The 24,264-nt window shown below is 41.4% G+C and overlaps 1 long non-coding RNA gene across 2 annotated transcripts in view; it reads right to left on the bottom strand.

Annotated features, from left to right (window-relative positions):
- Window positions 1–3,181: 3,181 nt before the first annotated feature.
- LOC140002602 (uncharacterized) overlaps window positions 3,182–24,264 on the bottom strand; it is a 21,489-nt gene continuing 406 nt past the window's right edge. The window contains exons 2-3 of one of the 2 annotated variants that reach the window (XR_011809605.1): window positions 11,647–11,774; window positions 3,182–10,384 (exon numbers count right to left, since the gene is read on the bottom strand). This is a non-coding gene — a long non-coding RNA (uncharacterized lncRNA). The remainder of the gene's footprint in view (window positions 10,385–11,646; window positions 11,775–24,264) is intronic. The other variant, XR_011809606.1, reaches the window with a different exon arrangement.

The raw sequence follows: 24,264 nt of genomic DNA, 5'->3' as shown, positions 1-24,264 counted from the left end.
TTTTTTTTTTTTTTTATTTGTTTGTTTGTTTGTTTGTTTTGTAAGTCAGTTAATGCAATCGTATAGTTAATGAGATGTGGCCACTCTTGACAGAAAACAAATATTTGACGCTTGATGCTGCATTAGTATATATATATCACTCAGGACATATACCTCATCACATGAAAACGTCAGTTTACCTTTTTTTCCAAAGAAAGAGTTGAATTATTTACACATTGGTGAAGGTTGGTTTGCATCCTGACAAGCTAGCTACATCAGTTGGCAATAGCTGCAACATGCTGTTGAATGGCAGACACCTTAGCAACACTGTGCTTGACAGAATGGTGTATACACTGAAGGGTCCATTGAAAATTACAGGCACTGCACAGGAGAGCTTGAGGAAACCATGATGAAATATTTTTGAGACATGATTTTTATGTTTGCCATATCAGAATCAAGTTTTAATGTACATGCAAGATAGATGAATGCTGAATAATTTCCAGACTTGTCTTCACTCAACCTTCATTTTAATCCCAAAACAAAAAAAAAAAAGAAGAGAAACATAATGGGGAGGACAAAAATATCCAATAAGGAAATTCTAAGAAATTCTAAGAAGAAACAGGTTTGCAACAGTCAGTAAAAGTAAAGAAAAAGACATTGAGAATTAAATATCATTGTACCATCAATCAAACTTCTATATAAGTCCATATTGTTGGTTGCTAAGTTTGCGGCTTTTATTTATGAAGTATTTCAATTACTTTAAAAGACTTACACAGCTAATCAGTTACAACTGACATACATTTTGGCTAAATACCTATAATTACAGTTGTTTCATACCTGAGCCCCTGTTACTGATGTTGTGTAACAAGCAGTCCTGATTGCTGACATCAGCCCACTTAATGTTCCTGCATTTATGTGATAATTAGATAAAATCAAATAAAGACTTTCTAGTAACTTCGTAGAATACAGTAAATATATTTACTGAGATTAGCATAGATCTAAAATATTATTTATGGTTTCATCTCTTTGACAGCAAAAAGGAGCAGGAAAATACACAAGCATCTTAGCTATGAAAGATTACTTGTTTTAAGGTATGTTTTCCTCAGTGTAGCATTATACAGGTCTGCGATGTGTGAGGTGGGATGTGAAGAGAGTTTATTTGTGTATATATGTGTAGGAAGTATATTTGATCAGACCCACTATTGAGAAAAAAGCAGACAAGTCAAGGTGTTATGTTTAGAAGCCTTGTGCTTTTCCCAGCTCTCCCAGCTCTCACACCCTTAGATGTCCACAACAACATTAATAGTACATGTTTGAGTTGACCTAGAATACACAGATGACCAAACTAGTGAGCTCTCATAAATGAACATGTTTAGAAATGATGGTCTGCTTAGAAATGAAGCTCCAAAGATATTTTAGAACATCCACTTATTAAGGAGATATTTTGAAAGTGCCAGGTTAAGTAAAGCTGACCAAAAATAAAATAAAATAAAATAAAATAAAATAAAATAAAATAAAATAAAATAAAATAAAATAAAATAAAATAAAATAAAACACCTCAGACTTTTTAAATAAGGCTTAACTGAGTAACAGATTTGGATTTGGGTTCAACTGTAGAATTAGAATTTTCTATGTAGATGGAAAACTTCAAAACATCAGTTATTTTGATACATGGTAACAGTAAAATGCATGACATTATAGTAGCGCAGACATTATAGAATGTGATTTTTGACATTAGAGCAGTAAACCCCATATGTGTTCTAAATTCATTGTAGAGTATCTGCAATGCAAGGAGTGTGTTCTCCTACAATGACCAGGTCTGGAACTTACAGGGAGAGCAAGCAAAGCGACTGCTTTGCAGCAGCCACTGTCTGCCCACTGGTGCTGTCTCCCAGCTTTGGTGGCCACTGAACCCAGGAGCAGTCAGCAGAGGCTTGCACTTTCTCCTTCAGTCTGTAGGTGAGAGGAGATTAGTACTACAGCCTGTCAGGCTGTATACAAACAGGCAGTTGAATTCCAGCCCTCAAAGCTTTCTGCTCTCCCCCTGTGCAAATCTTTATTTCGCTGACTCTGTCACTCAGCCCTCCTAAAGCCCATCCTGCCAGGCACCCTGTGACTGGGCCCTAGCCTTTTGGATCAGTTTGCTCTTAAGCTTCCCTTAGTCTGAGTAAGCTGCAGCACTGCTTCTTTCCTTGACATCTCTGACATGTATCCTAGGCATCTGCTTTCGGTCTTTAATCCCTTTACAAAAATGGGTTCTTGCTGGCCACCTGCCATGAGCCTTCAAGAGCAGCTCCAGCTTACCAGGCTGCTCATTACAGTGAGTACCCTGAGCTTCAGCTTCCAGGCTCTAGTTTATCACTTCCCAGGCATATGTAACAGTTAAAGTAAGACAACACAGCACTTGTGAATGTTTCAAAATCATTCACTACCATTAGCTAATAGAGCAGTAGAAAAAAATAATAAACCTTTGCAGGTGTTTCTTTACCTTGTCAGTCTTGTGTGTTCTCTGTGTTAGTACCTCTGAAGAAATAATCTGTGCCTTTCCTATCATGTCCTCATGAGCTTTTTCCCTGAATCATAATATGTTGCTTCGATATATCCATATTCTTCTCCCTTCAGCTGGTCCTGCAGTTAAAAAGAAGCATTCTGCTTTGGGTGCACGCCCACCTGCTCTGCCCCAGCATCATTTGTCTATGCCTAAACTACTATTGGGTGACCTGCAGTCTTTTAAACTGTGCTTTACAGGTTATCATGTTAGCTCCTATTCAATTTCCAAATTCTTCAGAAAGGCTGGACACAAATGGTTCCATCCAGTATACACCCATTCCATTCCTTCAAAATTACTTTTGATCATCAGGTAGCTACATGGTAGAGTCTTGGTGAAAAATAGATGACTCTGCAGGCTTTAAGATAAAGAAATGGCATAGTGGTTTAATAAAATCAATGAGATATTATATGTTATATGCAGATTCTCTAGGTTTTCGCACGTGCATTTCCACATATTGTGATTTTATCAAGAAGCTCTTAATATCTAAGGTGTATATATATATATACACACACATATATATAAGCATGTTGCTACGAGAAAATACAATTTTTAATTTATATATATATATATATATTTTTTTTTTTTTTTTTCAGAAAAAAATCTTCTCATGTGAAGAGCATAGCTGGAGAATGAATGTGTTGGATCAGATAGAAGCCTAGCTAATCCAGGATGCAGTGCCTGTCAATGGTCAATAACAAACTCTAAAGGAAAGAATCTAACAGACAGGGGAAGTAGAGTGTGGTCCCACTGTGGTGTTACTTCCATATCTAAGCAATCTATTACTTAATGACTTCCTGAACATAAAGTTTTGCTGGAGTCATGTTATTGTTAATAGCCACACACACACCCCCCCTTTTTTTTCCACATGAATTTGTCTTTTTTTTTTTAACCCCTTGTATGCTGACCCTGCAAAATCCTGCATCAATGAGTTTCACAATAAGACCATGCAGCATTTCGTCTTGTTACTTTTAAACCTGCTACCTCATCATTTCATTGGATGTCCTTTAGTTCTTCATTATTTACTTTCTCCACATCTTTATTTGGTTTCCAGGCTGAAGAATGTTAATGTGTTAAACCAAGTCTTGGTAAAAATCTATGTTTTTCTTCTGATAGTTCTGATGTTTTTTTCTGAATCTATTGTAGTTTTTCTATATCCCTTTGTGGGGGGTGCACTATAAGGCTGTTATTAAATATGTAGCTGTACTATGGATTCATTCTTTGGCATGGAGATGCTTCACGTTTTCTTCTCTATCCCCTGCAGTAATTGCTAACATATCCTATACCACTTTGAGCTGGTATGTATCAGTACCCATTAATGTCAGACATTTTAATGACCAATACGTAAATGTCTTGAGATTTTTCTACAACTCTCCATAATCAACTTAATTTTTTTAATATCAATAACAGTCTTTTGTCTCTTGCAGTACACACACACACCACACACAATCCCACCTCCGTTTTCTTGCCATTTGTCTGTATTCTGGACAGAATTCACTGGTAACATACTGACATATTTTTCATCAGCATGGTAAATGGCAGACAGTTACTCCTTCTTGTCCTTTAAGTAGAGAACCTCACTCTTATATCAGGACAGTTTCATTTTAGTGTCTTTGGTGAAGAACCTTGAAAAAAACATTTTGAAAATATGTCATAGGTTGTGTAGCCAACATATGAGCACTGTTGTTGTTGTTGTTGTTTTTAATGTAATCCTGGAGTTACTAACTGTTGTTTATGTAGAAAAAATGGGAAGAAAAAAAAAAAAAAAAACACAAATTTAATAAATACATAGGCAGGATCCTACACATATGTTAAAAAATTGTTATTTTAAAGCCTGTTTTGTAACTTTTCAGTGCTTGGTGTTGGCAATGCAACTAATTGCACATAATTGGTAGTACTTTAATATTTATTTCCCTTCCCACTCTGTATGGCTTTCATTATGCATGGCTACTTGTAGTTAGGGAGGAGGTGCCTCACTAGAATCACATTTCACTGAAATAAACCCTAAGATTTACGCTGAAATTGATTTCTGAAGTTCTTGAGGTTTACATTTGTCCTGTGCAGAAGGCAGAGCATCAAGTACTGTAAGACAAAGCAACTTTTCCTATGCAAAGAATTGAGTGGTGTGGAATGGTATCCTTAATAGGCATTCACAGCATTGGAAAGAAATGCAGAGACAGAAACTGTAAGCATATTTATAAATATAGAAGACTTAACTATACTATTAACTCACAACCACTGTGGGGAAAAAAAAAAAAAAGGCAACTACATTGAGTCAAAGAATATGTGGATAGTGTGTTTCCAACAGTACCAGGCAGCACAGCTGCTAACTGCAGAGGACTCTCCTTCCAGCGAGAGATCTTCTCTGTGTCCACATCCTGATCCAGGTTTCCTTTGCTCTGTGTCATGTATAAAACCTAGTGAGATGGGCTGAAATACCAAAAAAATGCAAGGACTGAGATAATCCTGGTTACCCATGTTGAATAACAGATGGGAATAGTCTGTGTGCCTTGGCATTCATTAGTCTTGGCTATGGAAGTACAGATCCTGATATTATTTTAGTAAGTGGAGGTGCAGAAATGTTGTAGGAAGTATGACTTACATCTTTTAGAAGTAATTCTGAAATACCAGATATAGATAATGTGTTTTTGCTTTCTTTGTGTTTGTGCCTGTTTTTGGATCACAATTTAAAATATCAATATCTATACTTCACTGCAGCTTGCTACTTTGATAGAGAAATGTACTTGACTCCCTACAGTTATTGCAATTGGAGGGGGATCTGATTAGGATGCTTTTCCTAATTAAGTGATATCACCTAAAGTGAGTTTCCCTACCATTGTCTCACTGCAGTGTAAAAATAACAACAGAGAAAAATCATTTGGTTATTTTATTTTCCTGATTAAAATGTCTTTACTCATTCATACTTTACAGGGTAAAATTCCATCTTAATGAAAGACTGAGGGTCAGTTTTCTAACACAGCTAATTATGTGTCCTCATATCCCAATCACAGTTAAGGCTCAATTGTGTTGAATTCAGCAGCCACACGTCTCAATAGATCCACATGTAAGGAGAAAGCCTAAGGTGGGTATGCAGCCACCAGAGATCAAATAAAAGGTCCTTCAGAGGGTTCTTCATTCACAGTCATCCCTGGGAGAAAAAGATACACATCACCCCTTCTCCAACCAGCTACTGCATATAAATGCATCTTCACACTGTGAGGGAAGTTCTTTGACTTCATCTGAATCCCTAAGATCTGGGTATTTCAGGTTATTTTTTTGCTTCTGCTTTGGCAACAAAACACTCTCCCCATGGGAAACTCTCCTTTAGAGTCCTCTCCCCTTTTGTCCTCTTTTTGAAGTTCCAGCTGAGCCCATATTTAACCAAAATTCTGTTCTCTTGATGAGTGCAGGTAGCTTCAGTAAACTTGTTGGCCAAATAAAGGGAATTTGGAGGATTTTTCCATATATTTATTGTTAACAATTACCAGTAAAAAGGGTAGGATCTACCTTTTATCAGCACTCTATCCTTGTTTCCCTGTCATTTTTAGGCACCTGTTCATGAAGTTGAGCAAGAAATCTTTTCAAGACAAGTTAAAAAGTATGGTATGGTATGGAAGGAGATGTTTCTACCAGAAAGAGAAATAGTTGTGGCAAAAAATATTTTTATTTAAGAAAATAATAAAAATGAAACATATTCATGTATCTTTTTAATTAAGGTTTGGAGGAACAGCTGTTGGATCCAAATCCTGCAATTCTTATAATATGACATCACAATTATGGAAATCTTTCCCAAAACAGATTTTGGGACCAGACCCTGTTACACAAATTTTCTAAACAGAATATCATGTAACATTTCTTCACTGATTAATCATTTGTTTATTTGTAACACTAAAATTTATGTATTGTCACATTTCTTCAAATAATTTAAAAAAGTAGTTTTCTCTCTGTTATTATGAAAATTGAAGCAGGATTTCCCATGTCTCATTTTTTCCACTCTGACTAGTAGTGTTCCATGTAGAATATTTCATCAGTGTGCTTCTGTCTTCTGTGCCCTTGTGCCTGCATGCTTAGTCCTTAATGGAAAAATAGACTTGCCTGCAGTTCTGTGTTTTCTTTCTTCTACTTCCTTTCCCAGTTCTGTTGTTTTTATTGATTCTATTACAATAAGTAACAGACAAAAGAGAAGATTAGGGCAGAAAGATTTCCCCAGTCCATCAATAAATTTCCTAAGCTTCATTAGCTGTAATTTCTTGAAAAGACTTAGAGTTACATTCACATTCAGTAAATAAAATGTGTAATCCAAGGGATCAGCTCTTTCACATTCAATAATGTGTACCAAAAATAATTCAGCTGAAGCCAGTGGCTTAAAATTTGTATGAGAGAGCAGAAAACCAGGCTGGTGTACAAAATGGCAAACTCTTGTCACTTCTGCTAGGCAAAAATCTAGAGAAAGACAGCTGTGAGAGTTTTGTCCAAATAAGAATTTTGATACTCAGCCAAGGAGCATGAAGAAGACCAGAATTAAGTCCCAGTATTTTCTAGATGGAAGTGTTTGATCGACTGCTCTGTGCTTGTGATTTCTTTTTCTTCAAATGTTTTTCTTTTCAGTTGTACACATTGCACCAGATTAACTCCTCTTAAGCAGAAGACAGTTTTTCCTGTTGATAACAAATGATGCAATTGAAGCCTCTGTTTAAAAATTGCTCTTATAGTGCATCCTCTTGAGCCAAAGTCTTATCTCATCTTTCCAAACTTCACATCATTCCCTTTACAGCTTTCTCTCTCCATAGGATTAAAATATTTTGCCTAAACCATTTGACCTTTTGTTAAGATTTGCTATAAGAAACAACAATTCCAGAGACACTCATGTGACTACTTTAATATTCAAAGTTGGTATTAAAGCACTGATATTTTATTTACTAAAAAACAATACAAATGTCAGCAATATTTTTTTTTCCATTATCTACTGTTCATAAAATTGCCCTCAGTGTTAAGAATATTGATAACTTTACAAGTGAGCAGTGTCACTTTCACTAATGTTTCATTGAAATATGAGTGTCAATGGCACAATTGTTCTGCTGGTCAGTTTTGAATATCTCCTGTAAAAGGAGCATTAAAAGATTTGAAGGCATATGCTCTGCCGTAGCTGTCATTTTTTAAACAAAAATGAAACTTCAGAGAGGAAGAAAGGTAGTCTTTAAAATGCTTTTAATTCTTCTGTGAAATTTTGTTGTTTTATGTTGTTGTTGTTAGTTGCTTTTTTTTTTTTTTCCCAAAACCGAGCAGACTAATGATACAACATAGTTGCCTCTTAAAGCAGGAGCCCTTACATTCCCTCCTCCTAATTAATCCCATCCCAAAACCCCCTTTCACTTTTGCAATAAAGGTGGCCCCTGTTCAGTTGGGTCTGGTATATTTACAACTGAAGGTCTTAGTGCTATTTATTTGTTGTTACAAAGGGAAGAGCAAAAACCAATGTAAAAATAATAAGCAATGTCTGAGGAAAACAAGCTGTCAGGGTTCAGAAAGTTCAGAAGAAAGCTGTTCTAGTCAGCATGGCTTTTTAGACAAAAGATTTTTTTTTTTTTTTATCTTTTGCATTCTCTTATAAACATCTTGGTTTAAAAACATTCATCCAAGCTTGGAAGCACAGCCTCTGATCTCAAAAAGAGTATGTATTTATAAATACGTACATAGTGAATGGTAAATCCCAAAATGTAAAATAATGCAAATACTTTATTATGATGTAGTTACTAGCAGTAATTCATGGACAATGAAGCTTTGGTGTTCTCCACAAAAGTGAAATTATCGTCAGTCCTTTGGAAAGAAAGCTGTTTAGACAGTTCATGTCAGCTGTTGGGTAAAATGGAAGCTGGTTAGTACATTTCTGACATGGTATAAAAACAATAAAATTTACATGTCTGTTCAAAGTGCATGAAGTGCAAAGAATCTGAGCCCTTTAAATTCATATGTTGCACAATCACATTTAAATGGAATAAATAAAATTCATTAAGTATGGTGCTTCTCCTTGGGAAGTCACTGGCCTTATACAGATCTCTAAGAAGTAAACTTGCAGCCTCCTCCAGGCCAGAACATCAGTTGAATAGTTGCAATAAGAGAGAATCAGATGCTATTTAAAGGCATTAAGCAAAGTGTAGATGTTTACTACAGGTAACTTAGCTGTGCATTCAGTTAATATGGAAATAATTATTATAATGTAGCACTTCATTATTTATAATGCATTAAATGGAGATTTTCATATGATGCCTTCATAGAGCAGACAGTTCTCTTGTGCAACAGATAACTAAAGTACACAAAAATTACAATCAATACAGAAAGGTTAAAGATCTTTTTTAAAAAATACGTACAATCTGATGATTAAGAATAGATATTAAACCCCCAAATGCTAAGCAGATAGGATTACAAGCCCTACTGTTCAGTGATTTTAGTCTATGTTTTTACAGTAATGATTTTAAATCTCTCATTTTGGGAAATATTGTCTGAAATAACTATATTTTGTATGGCTAAGCTGCATATTTTCTTGTTATTTTCTTCATGCAGAGTGTGTGAAATGTTTATTCCAAAGCCCAGATGAAGAACTGATGTGAGATATATTGTAAAGCATCTCATGTTGACTGGAGTTAATTAACTGTGATTCTCCACTGTTCTTGGTTTTAAGCAGGAACACGCTACACAATACCTTTTATTTTGCTGTTCAATAGACTTTTTACTTAAAAACAGATGAATTCAATATCTGTACAACTTTAACACTTTTTCTTTTTTCTTAAAATGTTTGGTGTAGGTACACCAGAAATATTTCCTATGACATGTTGTTTTTTTATATATGTTGTTTTTTATATTTAATAATAAAGTATTTGACAAATTTATTGTATGATTTTGCCCTTCTATTAGTACAGTACACATGTGAAACATGCTACTTTGTGATTGCATTTTCAGATCAGAATTGCATATATATCAGAAGGAATATATACAAAAAAAAAAAAAAAAACTAGACAGAAAATCCTGAAAGAAACACAAAGATTGATTTTCCCTTCTTCCCTCTTATACAAGCTAACCTTGAATCAGACATAAATGTTGTTACCCTCTACATTCTATGTTTGCATCTGTATATCTGTAGAGATATATACATTCAGGGTGGTAGAAACAGGAATACTAAAAAGCTCTTTCAGTGCTGTAGAAGCAGGCATTTTCTTGTGTAAATCAGATTGTTTTAATATTGAAGATACACAAGAATGCATTATTTGCCTATATTTGGTGCCATTGGAATTTTAACATCTAGAGAAAGTTCACTGCAGAGATACACTGATCCACCCCTATTAAACAGTTCTATTAAAAACATCTTGTATATTCCATTGACTACACACACACAGAATCTTTTTATTTGTCATCTGACTAGCTGCAAATTTACCCCTTCATTCTACTTCCAAAGTCCTTTATCTTTGTTTCCAAAGTCCTGTTTTATTTTTCTTACAAGTGGTCTTCATTCCTACCTACACTGACTCTAAGAAGCGGAGTCAGAACAAGACATTCATAAAAAAAGAGGGTCCAAAACCAAGTCATCTGAAGATTTTAAATTAAAAAACAGTTCAACTCTGCAACACATGAGAACTTTTCCACAGTCTGCAAGGGGAGCTACATCCTACTTTGCATCTTTTGAGTTCATGTCTTGTAGTCAGTCTGGGTTCACCACTCACTGTCCCTCTGGGGCATGAGGTTCTTCTGATGCCTGGGAGGGCTGTGGGAAGGGGAGGGATGGACAAAGGATGGATAGTTGGATGAAACACACAAAAAACCAAACTTCTAGGGATCCGGAATGAATAAGTTTTCAGTTGGTGGCTGTGGAAAAAATCAATCACAGACAAAATACTGCATAGGTTTTATGTTAATAGCAGGTAGGTCCTAGCTGCTCACCCATCCATTCTCTCCTCCCCCAGTCATGCCCGTCAAGCAACCATGACATATTCTCAGACCCCTATGAAATCACACTTCTATAAAGTGGAATTGGAGCTGAGAGGCCTCTTCAGGCTCAGGGTCAGTGAGAGCATACTGCATCTTTTGTTTCTGTTACGCTGCTCCTGCTGCTTCTAGGGATTTGAGAGCAAAGAGAGGAAGGAGAGACTTGTGACTGCAATGTTAGCTGCACAGTTTGGCAGGCTGCTTTCTAGTTCCCCACTGTGCTAGACATCCAGAGGAGCCCTGAGTCTGTCACTTCACTGCTCTCTAACTTCTTTTTCTCCATCTTTTTCTCTGGATGAGGCTGGGGTATTTTCTGGGGCTTAGGCACTGCTGTGAGGTGGTTAAGCTCCATGTCATGTTATTGTCACCTTTGTACCAGAAAGTAGGAAACACTGCAGGCCCTATGTGTGACAGTGGCCATCCACACAGTGGAGAAAGCAGAGATCCATCCCAGTGCCAATCACAGTCGTTTTTTCAGTCTTTTTTGGTCCACGGAAGAAAACATAACAAGATCCCACTTCATGGGAGGTTTCCACAGGAATTAAAAAGAGAATAGAGACTGCCTGTAATAACTAAATATCCTATGACCCATTTACATTAAATCTATTTCTATGATGTTCAATAATCCAAAAGAATAATTCTCCTCTACAGGACAACCACTGTATTCCAGTTGTTTTATATCTTCCTGTCACTTTTATATTTTCTTATGTTTTACCCTTGTTTTTCCACCTTCCTTTTTCTCTGCAGCTGAGTTCCCATTGCTACCACCTGCATTGAGTTTTTTGTGTTTGTTTGTGTTTTTCATCCTGTCTCCTTCCTCTCATAATCATCTAAGGTTTTGACAACAAAGTAGATAAAACTGAAATGATCTTTGCAACCAGAAGAGCAGGTGTGATCAGCTCCATGTTTACTTAAGGCATTGAATAGGTCTTCCTTGATACATTTACGTTTGGTTGACTCTTGGGATTGAAAAACGTGACTGTGTTTTCTGTACTGTCTGAATATACCACCTGTATCACTTAGGAATATTATATAGGAAATATCTCTAACATCTTGGGCCTCCAAAACATGTTTGTTTGTTTGTTTGTTTGTTTGTTTATTTTAATAACATGGGGCTACTAGTGCTCTGCCTTGAAGCATACCTTTTCCATTAGAAAGCACCATATGGCTCTTCTTTAGATATCCCTTTATTGGAAGTACTGCTGTCAAACAAGAAATCCCAAAAGCAGTCTTCAAATCTTATTTCAATAATCTTGTTCTGGATGTGAAGCTAGAATTAAACAAAGAAAAAATAGTCTGATTCTTAGTTCAGAAGGATAAAGTGAAAATTGTGTTTCAGATTAATTGGCATTTCCCCCTTCCCTGACTGCATTGGGATTGAAGAACTGCTTCTATTAGTATTGCTGAAGGCTTATTGCAGCAGCCTGTCAAAGTAGATTTTTTTAGCCCCAGTTAGCTCCTGATACACCAGCACGAACTTCCAGCAGAGCTGGCTCCTTCTGCTCTCTCCTTTCCTCTCAACCTGCAGTGACTACTGAAGAGGTTTGATCAGAAACCACACAGAAAATACACAGGGAGAAGAAAAGCAGAGCAGCTGTGGCAATGCACAGAAGTATCAATTCTAGCAATAAACAGGTGGTGATAACAATAAACAAGCTCTCTGGAGGCTACCCCTCTTGGATCACATGCCCAAAGAGCCCTGGCATTGATGGAGACTGTCTCGTGTTTCCATTATGTGTCTGCTTTCTCCAGACAGACCTAGACCATCAGAGAACATGTCTGAGAACTGAGCACTGGAGATATGTAACTGCTGACTGTAATAAATAGCATTGATTTTATGAATTATTATTATTATTATTATTATTATTGTTTAATGTGGACTTTTCATTGGTAATTAGGCTTACAATACCTTCATCTGTCTTTGTGCTGGCAGGTTTGGGTTGTTTTATTTAGAAACTCAAGTTTGGTTCTTGGGGTTGGAAAGACCCCAGGATTTCACATGCTGTGAACTACTAGTGTCTAGTAATGATGGACTTGTTAATAGGACACTCTAAGGTGAGAAGATAACGCCTCTTGGTGAGAAGGCAGTTGGCTGGAGAACTGATTTACTGTCTTGTTGACCATACATATGAGATGGATCAGAGAATAAGTATAGAGAAGCAATGTTGATAAATATACTGCAGATTATTTTAGGGACATAAGTATTTTTCTTCAGCTGAAAACATTTGGTGCCATTCAAAGTCTCAGAGTCTTCTGCAGGTAAGTGCTTTGCAGATTTCTCTATATATGGAGTTCAAGTTGGGTATAGCATAAATGCAGATCTTGGATTTTCAGTGCTAAGTTTGCAATTTGGTGGTCGATTGATCTCCAGTAATATTCTTTCTGAAACAGGAGACTACTGTGTCCTTGTAAGGACAAAGCTACTTATCTCTAGGATTCTTCAGAGTCACAGAAATAGAGGCAAAAAAGGTCCATTGAAGATCTCTTGTCTTATTGCCTGCACAGTCCATTGAAGATCTCTTGTCTTATTGCCTGCACAAACAGTAATTTCTGCATCAGGTTTCTGTCCATACTCCAATTTAGCTCCAGAAGGACAAACACCTTTCAGTCATAGTGGATTAGCTCCAGAAGGACATACATCTTTCAGTCATAGTGAAGGTTCTATCATACCACACTTATGCCTTCTCTGTTAAAGATTTGCACCTTATTTCAGCTGAACTTTACCTAACCTAAGCTTTCAACAGTAGGGTGTCATTATGGTTTTTCTCTACCAAATAATAAAAAAAAAAAAAATCTTGTACAGGAAACCTTTTCTTTGTTACATGTAGACTGTGACTGTGTCATCTCAACCTCTTTGCTACTGCCTTGGAAAAGCACACTTCATTGATTTTGTATACTGGAAAAGCCTCTCATATTCCTTAAATAAATATATCTTAAATATCACTCCTGGATTGGGTTAGAAATGGAGTGTGTAAGAGGGAACAAAAAGGAAGGTACTGGTTGTATTTACAATGAATTTAAACAAAACAAAACACAATACCTTCCTAAGAGTGTCATGAAAGGAAAGAAAAGAGTTTGGATCACAGCACATTTTTGTTTCCAGTTGCTATGCGAATTATACAAGCAGAAGTTATTCTTCACACTGTGAAAAGACTCCTTAAAACTTGATGTTCTTTTGTTTCAGGATACATATTAACTATTAGAATAATGTTTGTGCAGTCATGTTCAAAACAGTGGTGTGTAGCTCATGTTCTAAACTGGGATAACAGCAATGAAGACATAAGAAGTAAAAGTGGATCTTCAGATCTTACAGCATTGCTGACTGAGGCAACAGGAAGAAGAGGGGCATCTTCTGGTCCCCCTACTCTCTGCATCTTCTGCTGAAGGGCTGGATTAGAAACTAACTGGGGAGAATGTGGTGGAAGTGATTTCAGGGTACAAAATACAATGAGAAAGGGCAATTCTAACATTAATACAACACCATGAACAAAGGTTTCCCTAAAGAGTCTGCCTGTCTAAGAGCTCTGGAAAGAAGGGAGCTTAAACTGCCAAAGGTGGATCATGTCATGGTTTAGTGGTGTAATTCATTGGACCCCTGGGAGAGTCCAAGCAATATTGAAGTTCAGAAAGCCACCAGATGTGCTTCAGAAAGCTCTCTTTTGAGGCAATTAGTCCATGCTCACACAGTTTGAGCACCTTGTTTTAGAAGCAGTAGGTAATGCTATCGACAGAAGACAAGATAGAGAGTTATACAAGTTACTGGTCTGATTTGACCCTGCCTTTTCTATATAACCTTTTCTCTAAGCCTTACCATTGTTTGATGGATAAAGTTCCCATATCTGTGAACTGAACATTCACACCATCCCCATTTCTTCCTATAGCCACGGTAGTACTGACATTTTTGTCTATGTTATAATACCCTCATATATCCCCACAGGCCTTATCCCCTTCTTTACTGCCAGGCTTTTATTGCTGTAGATCATTACTGAAAATGAGTGGCAGAAGATGTTTTCAGTTCAGCCAATGAAATACCAAAAAATTCTCTATGCAGCTTTGTTGAGTATTTCTGTGACTGGCCCTTGCTAGTCTCTGCAACAGTTAAATCTGTTCTCATTTCTGAGCTCCCCGAAAATGTTAACTAGAGAAGTGACATAGTAATTTCAACATAAACAAAACAACAATAAAAAAGTCTATTCTTCATATTTTGTAGCTCTATCTCAAACTTTTCCATAGGTGTTTTTGATGACACTGTGTCCACCCTGTTTCTAGCTAAAAAGACCTTTACAACACAGGAAGGGTTGCAGGTTCTTTTTCACTTTTCAGGTCAAAAGAGCCTCAGCATGTTTCACAGATTTATCATTCACTGCCCCTTTGCTTCTCCCTTTATTTCAGCAAAGAACTTTTCTGCATTACTGCTTTGGAAAACCTTTCCTCCCTTAGAGACAAGAGACTGCCAAAACTGCCAAAAGAGACTGTGAATTGGTTCACTTGTATACTTGCATACTTGTATATTTGTATACTTGTCTGATCAGCTGCCCCCTGCTTCTAAAGAGAACTGGGTGAGGAATCTTTGGAGAACAGGATTATTGTTCTTGTCTTCCACATTGTTTTTGCAGAGCTTAGCACATGCCAGCATTGCTCTGTCTTGTTTCTTCATGCTTGTTCTCCATTCTTAAGTCAGCTCTTCTCATTATCCTAATCTTGCTTGAGATAATGCTAGAAATAAAATGCTTGCTTCTCTCAGGTTTTTGTCTGTCTTTTTTTTTTTTCCTTTCTTTTCAATGTATGCATAGGTTTACCAATATGTTGAGAAAAGTACCAGCTCTACCTCCTAGCTTTAGTTTCTCCTTTAATGCTTCTCTGGTCATCTAGCATAAACGATATTGTACATTTCAGTTTATTTTGTCAAAGCAGAACCTTTGCTGTAGTAACTTTGCTTTTGTTCAGCTGATTCTGTCTTCTGTTTTCTGTGAAAATCCCACATACATGCAATCACAGGCTCTGCAAGCAGAGGAAAGAGGAGGGGCAGGAGAGATACTGTGTGATGCTTGGACCCCCAGAAATCTTGTCATTCCATCACTCATTCACCCTGTTCAAGCCTGATTTAAAACAGATTAAGTTGTGGGCTGAGATGCTTTCATCTGTAAAACAGCCTTTTAAGGCAAGAAGAATTGCCCATTCTTTCAGACTATAGGAAAAGAACATATTTGCCTGCATGGCATCATTTTAATAATTTTTTTTTGACACTAAAATCAGTGGATTTGGTGCATCCTACATTCTGCAGAGAGTGTCCTTGAGTTTTACTATTTTATTTTCTTAGATCAACGATTATTTGGCAAATGTGTCTCCACAGTGTGATAGAAAAGGAATGAAGAGTACTTTATTTTACAGATATATCATGGTGATTTATTTTACAGATATATCATGGTGAACCTCAAGTTTTTTAAGGGAAAATTGTGTCTGCGTTTATGAACTGAAAGGAAAAGTCATACTGTAAATCACTGCAGGTTTAAGGAAGGAATTAAAGTCTGAGGTTTAAAAATAATCCTGAAAGACTGATACGAGGTTGGCATTTCTGAATAAGATAAGAATAAAATAAAATGTAGAGTCTGGCTCGTGTGCCTCTTGCAGCCCTGAAACAAAGTTTTTAAAGTGATAGATTACTTCAACACTCGTGGAAAAGAAGTTTTCAGGTCAAACGGAGCAAGCCTAGAAGCCCGGTTGAGGGGCAGGATACGCACAGGAGCTCTTGATGTTCCACTCCAGTGCTCAGTTCCGCACTCAGCAGCAGGACGGAGATTACTCAGCGAGTAACTAGCTTACTATTAAAAATGTGACTTTTTATTTCAACCCTCACGATCGGGCTGAAATGTCTCGAGCAGTACAGGCTGGTGGATCTAGAAAATGCACACATTATTATTATTATTTTATTAGTTACTGGAGTAGACTTCCGAGGGAAAAGAATGACAAAAGAGCAGTGGGTTATTGGTATCACTGCCTGTGGGTTACTGTGGGAAGTGAGAGGTGATAAAGAGCTGTTTGCTGTCACCAAGGAAATGCAGGATATCTTTAGGAGGAGTAATATCATTGCACCTGACCGGGTCAAGGTTCTAATGGTGGTTGTTGGGCATGTGCCGATGCTATTAAACCTCTATTAGCATGGAGGTGATTGATCCTATTCTGCTGGGAGCCGGAGGAGGTCTCGCGTCGTAACTTCAGTGGAAACAGGATCGGGCCCGGACAGCCTTAACATAGGATATTGATAGCAAATACCTCATGTGGGAGAAAAAAATCATCCCAAAATTTTAAAGGAGATGAAACCAAATTCTCGAAGTCTGGGGAAGGTTCGTGCTTGATTCAGCGACTTGATAAAGACTTTCTGAAATGTCCTAATGACTGGGGAAAAAAAGTGTTTCAGATAAACGAAAACATTTCTGGTGTGAAAGGATGGCACTTGAAAACCGTAATTATGTGAATGTCAGTAGTAAAACTCATCCTTCTGAAGCTGGCCATAAGAAACCTGAGCACAGAAACTTGGCACACGAGTGGGAAAGGAATCCCTCAGAGTAAATATTTTTCCTTTACATCATTTAATATAAAAATACTTTATATTTTCTATACATTTCGAGTATCGGAGAGCTACAGGCAGGTGGCGCGGTTATAATTTTCGCTTTTTAGAAGCCGCACTCCCCGGGCGATGCGCGGCAGCCGCGGGGCCGGCGCGCCCCAGCTCCCAGGCAGCCGGAGGTGGGAGGTGGGCAGCGGGAGCTGCTCGCTCGCGGCAAACCTGCCCCGGGCTTCGGCAAAACACTGCAAATGCAGCTGCCGAAATCGCTGCAAATCCAGCCGGTGCCGGCCCCGGAGCCTGCTTCCTAAGCGAGGGGTCCGGCAGCGGGCTCTGGGAAGCCTGGGATGCAGCGGACATCTTCGCCCCTCCGCCCAGCAAAGAATCGCAGCTTGTTTTTTCTTTCCTGCTGTTTCCTCTTCAGTCCTGCCCGCGGAACCCGACGAGTGCTTTGCACTACGAGCCGCCGAGTAACGGGGCGGTGCTGAGAAAATTCAAGGTTGGAAAAATTCGCTCACGCCTTGAGAATATCACGGAAAAACTGCTCCGAAATATTCCGCAGCTTTTTAATTGAAGTAAACAAAGTGCAACAAATCCTAACTCAAATATGATTGCACTGAGATTAGGCTCTAATTGCTCAAGGTTCAGGTGGAATCCGCAGGCTAAAGCCTATAAGAACAATCTGAATTTCACAATCATTCTGTCAAAAGCAAAGAGATGAGAGCCCACACGCTTCCTAACAAGTCATTTTTAACAGTTACAAGCTTCTTACAAAGACCACACAGGGAGTCTAAGAGATGCAAATCTAATCCCTGGTCATTCTGCAGGCCTTCAACAAAGATGTACTAAAGCCTAATAGAAAAGAAATCAGTTCTCTGTCACCAGCTCCTAGTAAAATCTATTAGAGAAAGTACAGATCTTGTATTTACAGCAGTTGCTTTTAAAGGTTAAGGACAAGTACATATAAAAGGTATCTATATTTTTGGTATGTGAAATATTTAATAAAATCTGCTAGTGTTATTCCTAAAGATTCTTTATTATTTAGTTTGTACTCATTGAGCAAAAGAAATATCTATCTCTTTGTTCTTTAAAATATCGGCAAGAGAAATTTAAAGAAAATGTTAGTCATTTAGACAGGTACCGTTTCTCTCTCTCTCTTTTCCCCAGTATGTCTCATTTAAAAACGCACCCAGAACAGCGGGCAGTGTCTTGCCAAAATACCTTGAAATTTCTCCATCCCCTCGGCAGTTTGACCAGCGACCAGGAGGGAATATATAAATGAAACGAATAGATATATAAAGAGAAATAAAAAGTCCCGTTGTGCGTTGGCAAGCGATACATAGCAATCACCAGACTTTTGTAGGATACTCTACTCTTCTCGCCTCTCCTAAGTTTTGTTTTTAATGAGATCGTGCTCCCTCCCCTTCTCTCCCCCTTCTCTCTTCCCCCCTCCTTCCCCCCCCGCTATATAATGAATAATTTCCATCTCTCGGAAAATCTCACAGTGATTTAATAAGGCTCTTTATTGTACTTTTGAATAATTCAAATTAACAAACACAAAAGTCAATACTTTTCTATACGAACGAACACATTTGCAAAGGCACGTCTACGCGAGTCTTGCTGCAAATGCATATGTCACAATTTGGCAGGTCTCTGTTAACACCGATGATCCCCACGCACTTGGAGCAACACTAATTTTTAGGTCACTATCATTCGTCAAATGTTTGCCTCGCCCCCAGCTCCCCAGCCTGGACCCCAGTACTGCAAGGAAATGAGGTGGCAGTCCTGCGGACTGCCCCTTGCAACACGCCGATTGGGTTAAGTGGAAATATTGCCTGCCTAAAGGCGATTGGATTAGACCCTCTATTTCTCCATTGAAAATCACCGATAATAAAATAAACGATTCACTTGTTGATGGGGTTTATGAAAAGTGGAGTTTTCGGTGCCCTCGTGGAGCGCAAATATTCGTCGTGGGCACCACAGCGAGGAGGGGTGTGTTTGGGGGGGAGTGTTCCTAAATGACCCGGGGGACTAGAGTCTGTCTCACGGAACAGATGACACTCCTGGAGGTGACATCTCTGTTTCAGATTCTGGGCTATGTTACCGACGTGGTAAAGATGTGACTCCCAACAGCATTCGGGTAATGTGTCTCCATATACTGGTGCCCCACACCACTGAACTTGGCTGCTCTTTAGTGATTATATAGTAAGGGATTCGGATCGGAATCCTTTTTCTGCTCGGAGCCTTGGGATGTTTTTATCCCAAGCGGGGAAAAAAAAAATATATATACATATATAATAATAATAAAAAATCACGTGGAGCCCCAAACTACTCCGTTCTCTCCGTGACTAGCACATAGATCCCGGTGGGGCAACTCGTGTGAATAAAACCGTCAGTGCCTGGGCTGGGACATAACTTTCCCTAAGAGGAGCAGCTCCCCCTTTCTTCCCCGTTTCACCCTCCACGCCCACCCCGACATCTGCGTGGGAGAATCGGCTCCCGGTGGGGCCAGGAGCGTGGGGAACCTGCTGTCTGTCGGAAACGGCGACGGTGGTGTTTCTTCTGCTGCCCAGCCAGCGCATCCCTCGCCGAGGGGGGGCCGAGGATGCGGAGCTGGCAGAGCCCCTTCCCTCCTTCCCCTCAGAGGGTGCCCATGCCGCTCCCTCCATCCCAAAAACGTACTTCGGAGCAAAATTGGTGATGCCAGCCTGGAGGAGTTCCCGCACCCGGCTGGACACAGGACGGGTCCCACGAGCAACCAGTGCCCACTTTTGAGGAAGAGGGGGCGGCAGAGGAGAGATTTGTCATTATGATACCACGGGCCGGGGAGGCAAGGCTTCAAAGCCCCAGGCACAGCCTTTTGGGGCCTCCCGCACTGTCTGACCCGAGCCCTAATTAGGGCTCAGACCTAATTAGCCGGTGCGAAGGAGGAAGCGTGGAGTCCTCCCTTGGGGGCCTGTGGGGAGAGAGGTGGAGAACCCAGCCGGGAGAAGCTCCCCCCTCTCTCCATCTCGCCGAGGGACGCGCTTCTTGCCGGGGTGGGGGGGGGGGGGGGAAGGGAGCTGGGAACCGGGGCACGGGGAGCGGCGAGAACCGTGAGCCCTGCCCGGAGCGGGGCGGGGGGAGCCCGGGGCACAGAGCCGCCTGTCATCCTCGTCGGTTTGCGGGTGGTTTGCAAGGCAGTAATAACAGTTTCTGCCTCTCCTAGGGCTGATTCGGCTTTCCGCGACATTGACTTATTTATTCAAATAATTATTTATTTACTCCCTTCCCCCCCCCCTCCGCCCTTCTCAGGAGCTGATTTGGCCCTTTGAAGTGGAAGAGAATAAAAAACTGGGTGGCAGAGGGTGGGAGCGGGGAAAAGCAGGGCTGCTGTGACTGGGACGGGCCAGAGTATTTAGCTGCACGAAGCGAGCTGCTGCTTTCAAACTCCGAGCAGAAAACCGGGCGGAGGGCTGGGACCGGGGCTGGGACACTGCCTGCAGCCATAGCGCGCTGTCAGCAGCACACACGGGCACGTAAACAAGTAAATGAGGGAAATCGGAAATGCCAATTAATGTGCTCTGTGAGGTGTTGGGAGAGCCTTTATTCCTCTATTGGTTACCCGCAGGAGAGCCTCAACTTCCCTGCCCGCTCCTCTCCTGCAGGATGATTACGATGGAGGACGCGTAGGCCTCCCGGCTTTCTGGGGCTCCGGGCACTTAAGGAACAAGAAAAATGCTTCAGGGCAGGCAGAGGCGGGGAGGTGCGGTGTCTGCTCGGAGCAGGGAATGCTGGGGGGGCGAGGTGACAGAGGGGGTCTGCCCTCCCTGGGGCTCCAACTCCCCCCGCGCTCCGTGCGGCGGCTTCCGAGCATCCTTTCCCCAACCTGGCGGCGGGACGGGATGCAGGGATGCTGCCGGGGGACGGGGCTCTCGGCCCCGCGGGCGTTCCCTCCTCTCTGCTCCCCAGTGCAAGGGTCCTTCCTCCGGGCCCGACTTCAAAAACAAGGTACCATTTTCTCCGGAATCATTTACCCAGTGTATTCTTGATTAAATGACTGTTAACCCTAAGAGACTGATAGGACAATCAACATGCTTTTCCAATCACCATTCTTTTCTTGCTTTTTTTTTTTTTTCTTTCCTTCCCCAACGGGGAGTCTCGCTGTAGGTCAAAACCTTGCTTTCTAAAGCAATTAAGTCATATTTTCAAAGAGAAATTAGATTAAAAACACATCGTGATTAAAGCACCGTGAAAAAGGTCTGCAGCGGGAAGAAAATATTTGGTGCTCGTCTGTAGATTCTCTCACCTACCACCTACTCTGAATGCGTCCTGTATCTTCCAGCATGTCCGGCCCTCATGATTGCAAATAGGCCTGTTTTCAAATGGAAATAGGACTTCCAAACTGATTATGTGTATTGAATCGGAATCACTCGCTAGATCCTCTTGTTTAAAACGAATTGAAAAAAAAAAAAAAAAAAAAGCACGATGGTTGCACAGCTCTGAAACTGCCTCCTCCTCATCTCAGGGAGGTCGATCTATTTTGCAACTTTTTTGCGGTTTGAGAACGTTTCGGCTGGATAATTGCGCTGCCATTGTAGCAGGGCGATGCACCGACACACAAACACCCCCTCCCCCGACACGCACACGCACTCACGCACCCCCCCTCCGTCAGCCACCACCGCGGAGCCTCCCCCGTCGTGCCCGGACCCCACGGCACAAACACGACCCCCCCCAGGGATGGCTCCGTGCCTTTCCCCTGCTTCTGCCACCCCATCACGGATGCCCCAGCACCCCGGCACCACCACGCACAGCACCCCTGGGAAGCCGGGTACTAAAGTCGCGACCCGCCAGTACCTCCCGAGCCTCACGGGACAATGCCATGTCTAGGGTTATCTTTAAAATAATCCCTTCAGATTCCGCAGGACAGTTAAAAAGCGAGGAGAGGAAAGGGGAGCAGAGGGCCGAAAGCGGGTAGCCCGGGCTCGCCACGACGCTCGCGGGGACACGGATCTGGGGGCAGACACCGGGGGTGCCCCACCGCCTCCCGAGGCAGCCCCGACCCCGCAGCCCGCCCCGGGCTGCCCCTCGCGGGGGGAGCACGTCCAAACTTTCCTATCGCTTCCTCGGGGGTTGTTTTCCGCCGGCCAAACCCCAGCAAACGAAACCCCAGCAGGGAGCGGGGAGCCCCCCGGGGCCGGGCAGGCAGGGGCCGGCCAGAGCCGCACGGGACACGCCTGAGGTTGCCAGTGCGGGACACCCGCACTTGCACGGTGCCTTCGGGAAGACACAAACTGACCCGGCCGCATTCTGTCCTCGTTTTTTGGGGGGGTTACCGCGGAGGTGCCACGCACTACCCCGCCACTAACCCCATGAGGCAAATGTGGTGTGGGTGGCAGTGACGGGGCAGCACCGTCTCCCTTAGCCCCACGTCAGGGCGTTTGGGAGCAGCCCCAAGACGGGAGTCCGAGGGTCCCGGCCCCGCGTTTGAAGCCGTGCCGGGTAGGCATCGGCCGGGTGCCAAGGACGAGGGTCTCTGGGGCTGCTTCCTGCACCCCAGCCCGGTCCTGCAGGGCCCCGCATTTCAGAAATGAAGGGCGAGACGTGCGCTGCCCTCGGCAGCACAATTTTTTTGCTTGGATGAAACGCAGGGCAAAACCCTCCCGTCGGGGCCGGGAGGGCAGAATCCGGCCCGTCACCCTGAGAACAGTGACCCGAGCCCCGGCAACAACTTTGCCCGTTTGACAAAACCGGGCAGAGGCTGGGGCTGGGTGGCGCCGCTGGCTGGGGCAGCCCCGGGTGGGCACCGGTGGAAGGTTTCCCCAGCCGAGCAGCGGCACAGGCCAACGGGCAGAGCTTCCAAACTTCAAAGTAAGAGCTTTCCCTTTTCAAGCAGCCTCTGCCGCTGGGACCCTTCGGGGAACGCCGGGCGCCCCGAGCCCTGCGCGCACCGCCCGCGGTGCAGATGCAGGCGGCTGGAGCTCCGGTCCCCAGGCAGACGCACACACATAGCCTAAAGGCAGCGGTCATCCACTTGCTTTCCTTTCCTTTCCTCTCTGCGATGAGCTAATGCGGGAAGAGGTGAAAGGGACGGGGAGCTGCGTGCACTTCATTTCGCAGAAGCAAGAACGCGTTTGTAAAGTAACGCGCAGGTTAAGAGCAAATGCCCAGACCAAGAAGGTGCGCGAGGAAAATATTGTATTTTTAAGAGCTTCTCTGAGGAACAGCGGCAGCGGCAACAAAAAGTTTATGGAACAAAAGCACGGAGAGAAACTCCAGAAGAACCATGTCCTAGAGTCACATTATTAGGTCACTAACACACTGAGATGAACTCAGCCACTTCAGCAACACCTTTGATATGAAGCAAAAAAAGTCTCTTCCCTCCAAGACCCCAGGTGTGTGTGAGTTTGTCGCCTTCTAGCCCATTATTTCTTGCACAAATTTACTTGATCGAGGAGGACTGCGGTGAAATACACCAAAACAACAAATGGAAGGCAAGATCTCACACCTCGTTTAGTTTTCTGCATTGTAACTATATATATATATTTATTTTCTAAACTCACGTGTACTCGCGCTTTATTCTTTTCCTTTCCCTTGTAAGGAATCACCGTATGGATGAAGCGCAAGTCAGAACGGTACTGGAAGTTCCCATTGAATAGTTACAATTAGTCCTATACGTCCACTAAAGTCAGCGATGTAAATTCACTTGTTAAAGCAACACAACCTACAAACTGATTCAAAATTACCCGGAACGTCCCGCTGTGTACAACGGACAGAAATAGATCTCAGAAAACAGTAACCATCATATTCAGATTTAGTGTCAAATTTGTGGCTAGCCAGTAAAAACAGACCGAAGTATCGTTAGTCACCTGGTAAATATATTTAGAATAGACTTTTTTTTTTTTTTTTTTTTTTTTAGTTCTATATGACGGCTCGGGAAAATGAATACCTCGTATCTATCGTAGGTAATGCATTCGTCCATTTGTAAATATCTTCGCTATTTAAGGTCTCCGTCATTGTAAAAAAAATATATATATATATATATAAAATTCCCTCTTCCCCCCTCCCCCTACCAAAAACCTTTAAATCGAAGATTAAATGTCATAATTAGCGTTTTCATCTCTAAGTTTCCCAGGATTTTTTCTGTACAGTAAATCGTTTTAAACATCAAAACGAATTTCACTTTCTTTTTACATCAACGTGTCTTATTCGCCGT

Source organism: Anas platyrhynchos, chromosome 5 (assembly GCF_047663525.1).
Source record: "Anas platyrhynchos isolate ZD024472 breed Pekin duck chromosome 5, IASCAAS_PekinDuck_T2T, whole genome shotgun sequence".
In the NCBI taxonomy this organism is placed as follows: Eukaryota; Metazoa; Chordata; class Aves; order Anseriformes; family Anatidae; genus Anas; species Anas platyrhynchos.
Note: the sequence above shows the minus strand (reverse complement) of the source record. Positions and strands in the feature narration are given on the sequence as shown.